Source organism: Callithrix jacchus, chromosome 8 (assembly GCF_049354715.1).
Source record: "Callithrix jacchus isolate 240 chromosome 8, calJac240_pri, whole genome shotgun sequence".
In the NCBI taxonomy this organism is placed as follows: domain Eukaryota; kingdom Metazoa; phylum Chordata; class Mammalia; order Primates; family Cebidae; genus Callithrix; species Callithrix jacchus.
In genome coordinates this window covers 127,110,851-127,120,402 of record NC_133509.1, presented here as the reverse complement: position 1 = coordinate 127,120,402, position 9,552 = coordinate 127,110,851, and the positions used below count along the sequence as shown (strand labels likewise).

The 9,552-nt window shown below is 46.2% G+C and overlaps 1 non-coding gene across 1 annotated transcript; it reads right to left on the bottom strand.

Annotated features, from left to right (window-relative positions):
- Positions 1 to 2,526: 2,526 nt before the first annotated feature.
- Positions 2,527 to 2,628, bottom strand: LOC118145289 (U6 spliceosomal RNA). The gene has a single exon (XR_004730415.1). It is a non-coding gene; the product is annotated as a U6 spliceosomal RNA (small nuclear RNA).
- Between the last annotated feature and the right edge of the window lie 6,924 nt (positions 2,629 to 9,552).

The window sequence follows — 9,552 nt, the reverse complement described above, 5'->3', positions numbered from 1 at the left end:
CACAAATAATAGGCCAACTGTATTCAACTAATGTTTTTTTTTACAAAGGTACAAAGGCAATTCAATGAAGAGAGAATCATCTTTTCAACAAAAAGTGCAGGGTCAAAGAGACATTCATATGAAAAAAAAAAAAAAAGAACCTAGACACAGACCTAACACCTTACACAAAAATGTACTCAAAATGGATCATGAATCTAAATGTAAAATGCAAAACTATAAAACTTTTAGAAGAAAACCTAGGAGAAAACATGCATGACCTTAGGTTTAGTAAGGAGTTTTAAGATACACCAAAAGCTCAATCCATGAAAGATAAAATTGACATGTGAGTATAGTGGGTTGAATGGTGACCCTCAAAAAGGTAAGTCTAGGCCAGGTGTGGAAGCTCATGCCTGTAATCTCAGCTCTTTGGGAGGCCAAGGTGGGCAGATCGCTTGAGGCCCGGGGTTTGAGACCAGCCTGGCCAACACGGTAAAACCCTGTCTCTACTAAAAACACAAAAATCAGTCAGGCATGGTGGCACACACCTGTAATCCCAGCTATTCTGGAGGCTGAGGCAGGAAAATCATTTGAACCCAGGAGGCAAAGGCCACAGTGAGCCAAGATGGCACCACTGCACTCCAGCATGGGTAACATAGTGACACTGTCTCAAAAAAAAAAAACGGTCATCTACATCCAAATTCCTGGAACCTGTCAATATGATCTTATTTGGAAAAAAAGGGTCTTTGTAGAAGGTTGAGTTAAAGACCTTGGGATGAGATCATCCTGAATTACCTGGGTAGTCCCTAAATCCAATGCAAGCATCCTTAGAAGAGAGATAGAGGGTGATTTGACAGAGAGAAGAGGAGGGGTGTGACCACACAGACAGAGATAGGAATGATGTAATCCCCAGCCAAAGGGGGCCTCGATATGATGTAATGAAGATAGCGGCACACCTCTGTGGTCTCCCCTTCACAAACCCATAATCCCAGTCTAACCACGAAAGAATCACCAGACAAATCCCAGCTGAGAAACGTTCTACAAAATACCCAACCAGTACTCCTCAAAACAGTCAAGATCATCAAAAACCAAGGAAAGCCTGAGGAACTGTCCCAGCAGAGAAGCCTCAGGAGTAAATGTAATGTCTCCTAGATGAGATCCTAGAACAGAACAAGGATGCCAGGTAAAAATGAAGGAAATAAGGCCAGCCAGCCTGGCTCAGTACCTGTAATCCCAGCACTTTGGGAGGCTGAGGCAGGTGGCAGATCTCCTGAACCCAGGAGTTCTAGGCTAGCCTGGCCAACATGGCAAAACCCCATCTCCACCAAAAAAAAAAATTAGCCATTCATGGTGCCTCAAATCTGCGGTCTCATCTACTCGGAAGGCTGAAGTGGCAGGATCACCTGAGTCTGGAGAAGTAGAGGCTGCAGCTGAAACATGAATGCGCCACTGCACACCAGCCTGGGTGACAGAGTGAGACCCTGTCTCAGAGAACAATTAAAAAAAAACTAAACTAAAGGAATCTGAAAAAGTATAGATGAGTTACTAATAATATATCAATATTGGTTCATCAATTGTGACAAATGTACCCCATTATATGTTAATAAGAGGCAGAAGTGAGAATGAGGCATCTAGGAACTCTCTGCAGTGTATTTACAAATCTCTGTAATTCCAATTCTATTCTAAAATATAAAGTTTACTGAAAAGTAAAAGAAGAAAGAAATGATGTTATTTATGACCTTAAAAAATTAAAAACAACATCCACCCTGAAAAACAACCCTTAACACAGACACTTCCCAAACATGACGCGTACAAAAGAACAGCGCACAAAGGAAATTGGAAGAACCTGTGTTGTTTACCCCGGAGCGGATGCCTATGGGGGAGGAGACTCGGATTAGGACCTGGAGAAAGGAGAAAGACACAACCACGATAATCTCAAAAGAGGATTCGAGTCCAGATGGGTGGTGACAGCAAGCCATCAAAAGGGGGACATCAGCCTCCCAAGTCCATGCACCTGAAATCCTTGAACAAAAGGAGGGAAAGGGAGAGAGAGGTCCTGCTAAAGGTGGCCGGTGATCTCTGCAGCCACAGGAAAGGAACATATCTCTCTGGAGAGTATTCCTGGAGCTTGTCAGAGAGAAAATGGCCCGACCGCCATTTCTCATCTGCTTCTGCTCTCTGTGAAAGCTGCCAAGCACAGGACTCAGGCACGTGGCTCAGAGACAAGAATTTTTTTTTTTTTTCCGAGACGGGAGTCTTGTTCTGTCACCCAGGCTGGAGTGCAGTGGTGTGATCGTGGCTTATTACCACCTCGGCCTCCCAGATTCAAGCAATTCTCCTGCCTCAGCCTCCCAAGTAGCTGGAATTACAGGCACACCCACGCCTTGCTAGTTTTTAATGTATTTTTAGCAGAGACGGGGTTTCACCATGTTGGCCCTGCTGGTCTCAAACTCCTGACCTCATGATCCACCCACCTCAGCCTCCCAAAGTGCTGGGATTACAGGTGTAAGCCACCATGCCTGGCCAAGAATTTTTTTAAGAGAATTTTAGAAATACATGGAAAGCTTCACAAATTTGTGTGTCATCCTTGGGCAGGACCATGTTAAGCTTCTCTGTATTGTTCCAGGCTTGGTATATGTACTGCCAAAGTGACAATTTTGCCCCTGCTGCTGCCGCCTGCACCATGTGACTCCAGGCAACCTTATCTAAACTCCGACACCTCAGCTTCCTCATCTGTAAAATGGGCAAATGGGGATAATAATAATGACTGCTGAGTGTTAAAAGAGGTAAATGTATAAAAAGTGCTTTATATAGTGTTTGACACATAAAGTCTTGATAAATGATCCCTATTACTATTTTAAATGCTTTCCTGAATCCATTTTCCCCTTAGGCCAGATTTGCAATTATTCCCAGCAAGAAACATGTTTCATTGCCTTTCCTACCCACAGCTTTCTTCTCAGAACCTGTTCCTCCAAAGGGCAAGCTGTAAGACCCTTCCCCTGTGCCCACTACCTGGCCTGGCCACCCGGATGGGATAGGAAGTCTGACTCAAGTGAGCTGGTCAGGTTAAGTTCTCTCAGTAATTTAACCTAAGAGTCCACCAATTTTAGTGAATTGGTAAGAATGCACTGGACTTATATGGTCTCAAGGAATCGTGATCTGAGCCAGTTGATACCCTGGGGAGTCAAAAGTCACCCGTAAGTTAGGGGAGCAGAAACAACATGTGATCTGGTTTGCAGAGGTGCATGGAGCTCAGAGAGGCAGAGAGGATGAGGCCAGTTCATAGGAGGTCTACCTGCACTTCCTCAATTAACTTCATCACATTCCCTAATCCCTTTCAATAAAACTCCTTCTCATTTGCATTTTCCGAATGGGTTCTATTTCTTACAACCAAAATAGCCCTGACTGAAATGTTAATATACAGGCATGTCTTACCCACAAGACTGGGACACCATCTGCAGTCCTAGCATTTAGTGTGGTTCTAGATCAATAGCTGATTGATAAGAGACGAATGAATGAATGAACGAATGAATGAATGAACGAACAAATGAACACCACAGTCAGGTCTGTCCAGGCCCTCACTTTTGCCAATGTCCCTGCATTCAGCCTCAGCCACTTCCCCTGGCCCCTGGTGGTCCTTTGGTTGGAAGAACCCACCCCTACACATCCCAAGATCCCAAAAGGCTAGGGGAAAAGAAGTCAGTTGAGTTACAGAGCCTGAAGTTTCCAACACACAGGGATGTTGAGAGAGAAACCGCTGATGGCCAAAACATCATCACAGAAGACACAGTTAATACAGGAAGGCTGGTTGTGTCCAGGGCACAGGAAAGGGCACCTGCTTTGTCGATGTGCTGAGCAACATGCTGCGGACGCCTTACACAAGCCTTCCTACTGTGGCCTTGAGCCCTTGTGCAGGTCCTGAGCCTACTGGCCCTCAGCTACTTCCCCTGCCAGCTGCGTTTCCCAGCTTCCTACTGGGTGGGTCCAGCCATTGGAGGCAGTGGTGGGAGATTGGAGGGTTAGGGATAGGGAGAAGCTGGGCTATTTCTCCTCCTCCCTCTCTGCCTCAGATAGCACTCTGGCAAGAGCTGTGTGTGGCCACTGGACCAGCCCCCGTGGGTCCAGCCCCACCTGGTGACCTGACCCCTGGGCTTCAGTAACACCACCTCCTCCCTGCATCCTCCCCACTCACAATTGTCTTCCTGCTGCTCTCTGGATTGCCTGGAGTGTCTCCTCCACTTTGCCTCCAAGCTCTGCCATCATCCATGTAACCAATTCCCTGCATTAAAGTAGTTCTGTTTGAAATTCTCCAGGGGTTTCCATTTCCCAGCCAAAGCTGTATGGTTGGTATTATTTCTGGGCTGCACTGAGAAAACAAAACTGCAAGGGGGAGTAACTTGCCTCTGGTTATACTGCTAGTAAGTGGCAAAGCTGCATTTGAAGTCAGCTCTGTCTGACTCGAAGGCCACGTTTCATCTGCACATCCCCTGCTTCCACTGCCCTTGGGGAGCCATCCACCCTCTAGGGGAGCTGGCCTCAGCTCTGCCTGTACCGGTGCTGCCTTAGGAAGGTCTCCTAACCCTCCCTGGATGGGAGACTCCAGGTGATTTGGCAGCTGTGGCCAGGCACCCTGTTAAGCCCAGACATGTGGCCCCAGTCCAAAGCTCCATTCCTAACATTGGAAAATGTGTGCCCTATTTATTTCCTAGAGACTGTGAGAACGGGCTGTTCTAATGAGACGTGAAAAGCTGCCTTTGGTGGACTGACTTCCCTGTCCCTGCAAGAATGTCAAATTTGAGGATCTATAATCCCCTTACTCCCAAAATAAGAGGTGAGTTGTTTTTTCCAGTGTGCTTCCCACCCCTACCTCTGTCCCACAGGGGACTGGCTCTTTTCACTTCTTTCTTTTTTAGTATTATTATTATTTTGAGACAGTCTCATTCTGTTGCCCAGGCTGGAGAGCAATGGCATGATCTCAGTTCACTGCAACCTCCGCCTCCCTGGTTCAAGCAATTCTCCTGTCTCAGCCTCCTGGGTAGCTGGGATTACAGGCACCCACCACGACACCTGGCTAATTTTTGTGTTTTTAGTAGAGATGGGGTTTTGCCATGTTGGCCAGGCTAGTTTCAAACTCCTGACTTCAGGTGATCTGCCCACCTCAGCCTTTCAAAGTGCTGGGATTAGAGGCATGAGCCACCATGCCCAGCCTGGATGTTTTCTATTTGAGAAAATGTTAAATGATCTAGATGTTTTATAGTGTCTGCTGACTATAACATCACCTGAAAGCCTGTTGAAAGTTATAGGACTCCAGCCAGTCCTACAGAGTCATGCTGTTTGGAGGGGGATGGTTGGCGGGTATTTTTGAGACAGGGTCTTGCTCTGCCACTCAGGCTGGAGTGCAGTGGGGCAATCACAGCTCACTGCAACCTCTACCTCCTAGGCTCAGGCAATTCTCCCACCTAAGCCTCCAGAGTAGCTGGGACCACAGGTGTGTGCCTCCACATCTAGCTAATAAACCAGCCTGGGTAACATGGTGACATCCCGTCTTTACAAAAAATTAAAAATTAGCTGTCCTTTCTGTAGAGACAAGGTCTCACTATGTTACCCAGGCTGGTTTTGAACTCCTAGGGATAAGGTCTTTTAGGCTGACTGACTATGCCATGGACTGCATGGTAACCTCTGTGACCTTCACATACACCTTCAGATGCATTCCTGGAACTAGAAAGTTTAAAGTAACTAGAAAACTACAAAAGGAGAAGAATGACCAACCCCTGTGGCACCTAATTAACTTTGAGACATTCTTCTATTGTTCCTTATTCCCTCCTCAACTGATAAGACAACTGGACTTTGTAACTGACCTTACTCAACTGATAGGTCAACCTTGTGACTCCAGACCCTATGACCTCCTACCAGTTTACAGAAACCACCCTGAACTGTAACTTCTGTAACTTTCCACCACCTACCCCAAACTTATAAAACAACTCCTATCCCACCTCCCTCCACTGACTCTCTTTTCAAACTCAGCCCGCCTGCACCCAGGTGAATAAACAGCCATGTCGCTCACACAAAGCCTGTTTAGGGAGTCTCTTCATATAAAGCATGTGTAATACTGGGCTCGGGCAATCCTCCTGCCTTGGCCACCCAAAGTGCTGGGATTATAGGCGTGAATCACCACTCCCAGCCAGGATATGTATTTTAACAAGATCAAGATTCCCCGATGGTTCCTATGCATGTTGAAGTTGGAGAAGCGCTGCCCTAGACCCTAGATGTCTGCTGAGCACCTATTATACGTAACTTCATAATAGTAATATATCTTCTGGGGGTGGTATAAGAATTAAATGAATCAATACATTAGAACAGTGCTGGACATACAGTACATGCAGTATGTTTTAGTAGGATAATCATTATTTGTATAAGTATTTGCTTGGGCCTGAAATCAAGCACTAGGGGGCTCAAAGTTTAATAGAGCCCTGCCTCAAGGAGCTCCCAGGCTCTCATCGAGAGATGTGCATAGAAACAAATAATTGTGATCAAATATAACCTGTGTTCACTTTGGGAGGTCAAGGTGGGAGGACTGCTTGAGCCCAGGAGTTCAAGACGAAAATAAAATAAAAATGAAAAAATAAAAACTTATCTCTACAAAAATAAAAACATTAAAAACAATTAGCTGTGGATGGTGGCATGTGCCTACAGTCCCAGCTAGTCAGGAGGCTAAGGTAGGAGGATCACTTGAGCCTGGGAGGTTAAGGCTGCTGTGAGCTATGATTGAACCACTGCACTCCAGCCTGAGCAATGGAGCAAGACCTCGTCTCAAAAATAGGTGTGCGTGTGTGTGTGTGTGTGTGTCTGTGTGTGTGTGTGTTTAGCTTGTGCTATAAAAGTTACACACTGGCTGGGCATGGTGACTCATGCTTATAATTCCAGCACTTTGGAAGGCCGAGGTGGGCAGATCACGAGGTCAAGGGATCGAGACCATCCAGGCCAACATGGTGAAACCCTGTCTCTACCAAAAATACAAAAATTAGCTAGGCCTGGTGGCACACACCTGTAATCACAGCTACTTGGGAACCTGAGGCAGGAGAATCGCTTGAACCTGGGAAGCAGAGGTTGCAGTGAACTGAGATTGTGCCACTGCACTCTAGCCTGACGACAGAGCAAGACTCCATCTCAAAAAAAAAAAAAAAAAAAAAAATACACACCAATCTATAGGACCTGAGATTTAGAAAGTACTGTGTGATTTACAAACAAAAATTCACATATGATATCATGTGAGCATAACATAATGTGGCTTTATAAAGTAAATAAGATGATTGCCTCTATAGAAATGGAATTCGAAGAGGCAATGCCCAAGCTCACACAGTGCCTTGAATTCAAATCTTATAACTCCAAATCCAGTGCTCTTCCTCCTGCCCCCAATACAGCCTCTCCAAGAAAGAAGGTGCTGGGTATCAGCAGGTCTTAGGAAGTTCAAGTGGAAGGAAAACTGGAACCAAGGACGAGTTTCTGAGATGACATTGGTGTGTGCTCCTTGCTTGGTGTTCGTCACTGGAGAAGGACAGTGATCAGGGTTGAAACTGAAGTGGTTCCCTCTCAGAAATGACAGACAAATGGAAATGAAACCCAGAAATGAAATCCATGGGGACATACGATTATTCTTTTGGGTTTTGTTTGTTTGAATTTTGTGGTTTTCTAGCATGTCCAAGTACCCCACTGTCCAGCCAATGTTTGCTTTTTGGAAAGCTGGTCTCAGGCTCCTTTTCCAAGCTCAACTGAAAAAGTCATGTCCCCCAGTGACTCTTCACCACCTTCACATCAGGATTGGCACGCAGAGCCTTTTCAGCAGACTCTCCCAGTGCTGGGTGAACAGCAGCAGTTCTCAAAGCAGGGTCCCCAGCCCGGCCGCTGTAGTGTCACCTAGGAAGCTGTTATAGGAAATAATCTTCCAACTCTGCTAAGACCTACTGAGGGGCAAACTCTAGGGTGAGGCCCGAGCATGACTTCTCTGCCATTGCTGGAGGTTTTGTAGGTGGATACAAACAAAAGTTAGCAGGTATCGGGGACACTTTAGCATTTGAAAGCATTAACTATGGAGCTAGAATCAGGGTTCAGCCACCCACCAGGTAGGTGACCTTGGGCAAACTCAGTGATTTTTGAGTTTGAGAACCACTGGTAGGGCTGTCCTTAGAGCTCTCTGCAATGATGGAAACACTCTATATCGTCCAGGTCCAATCCCATAGCCCCTAGTCTTGGATGGCTGCCAAGCACTTGAGTGTGGTTAGTTTGGTGAGAGAACTGAATTTCAAATTGTATTTACTTTTGACTAATTTAAATTTAAATAGCCACACATGACTAGTGGCTACCTCATTGGACAGAGCAGGTCTAGAGGACACTCTCCCCCACCTCCAGATCACGTATCAGAAACAGCACAGGAACCTCCAGCAATGTGGGAAGGTGGCAATCCAGAGAAGTATGGACAAAAGACCTGAGGAAGGAGGTGCTTCACTGCCAGGCCTGAAAAGCACAGATCCTGCTGAGGCTCAGCAAAGACTGAAGGAGGAGTCACACTCCCTAGAGTGTCCACGTGGCCTGAGGTTGTGGCTCATGAAGGCTTAGCCTCATATCAAGGGGAGGTGCCGAAGTGGATATGTGGGGACAGACAGCTCAGAGCTGGGCAGTAGGGTCACAAGCTAAAGATTCAAATAGACCAGAGAAAGGCCTCTTTCGAGAATACAGCAAAAGAAAATAAGCATAAACTAAAGCAACATATATCTTGATCTGATGCAAGGAAGAACCGCCTGATAGGGTAGCTGAGACCAATCTTGCTTCAGGATGCTACAGAGCTTCTGTCCCTGTAGAGGATGTCTGGGGTCATGGAAAGACTCATGCATCTTAATTCCCATTTCATTTGCTAACTGGGGTTGACCTCCCTGGGCCTAGGTTCCCTGGCTTGCCATAGAGGAACTGAGAGTCAGAAGGTCATGTGGTGGGGACAGAATGGCAAGGCGGTTAAGAGCTTGGGCTTCTGGAGGCAGCCAGATGTGGGCTTCTAACTCAACATGGCCTCAGCCAAGGGACTCATGTAAGTCACTTGACGTTTCTGTGGTTTCATTTTCTCACCTGTAAAACAAGCCTGCTAATAACAGAGGAGTCACAGAGACTACAGAGATTGCAGGACATACAACGTAGTGCTGAGCACACAGTAGGAGCGTGGTAATTATAGAGCTCACTAGGTGGGCCAAGGCCTCTTTGCAGGGACTCACTTATCCTTCACGACATGCCAAGGAAGCAGTCCTACTATTATACCCATTTTTCAGATAAGGAAACTGAGGAACAGAAAGGCTACGTAACTTGCCCAAGGTTACCTAAGTGGTGGGTGGCTGAGCCCTGAGTTCGCTCTATACTTGATGCTTTCAAATGCTAAAGTACCTCCCATCCATGCTAACTTTTGTTTGTGACCACCAACAAAACAAGCAGGAATAGTAGAGAGGGCGATGTGTTGTCACCTCACTTTGCAACCTTGAGTCCTTGCTTCTGCCCCACCTCAGTTTTCCCATCTGTGCAATAAAAGAAATGGAC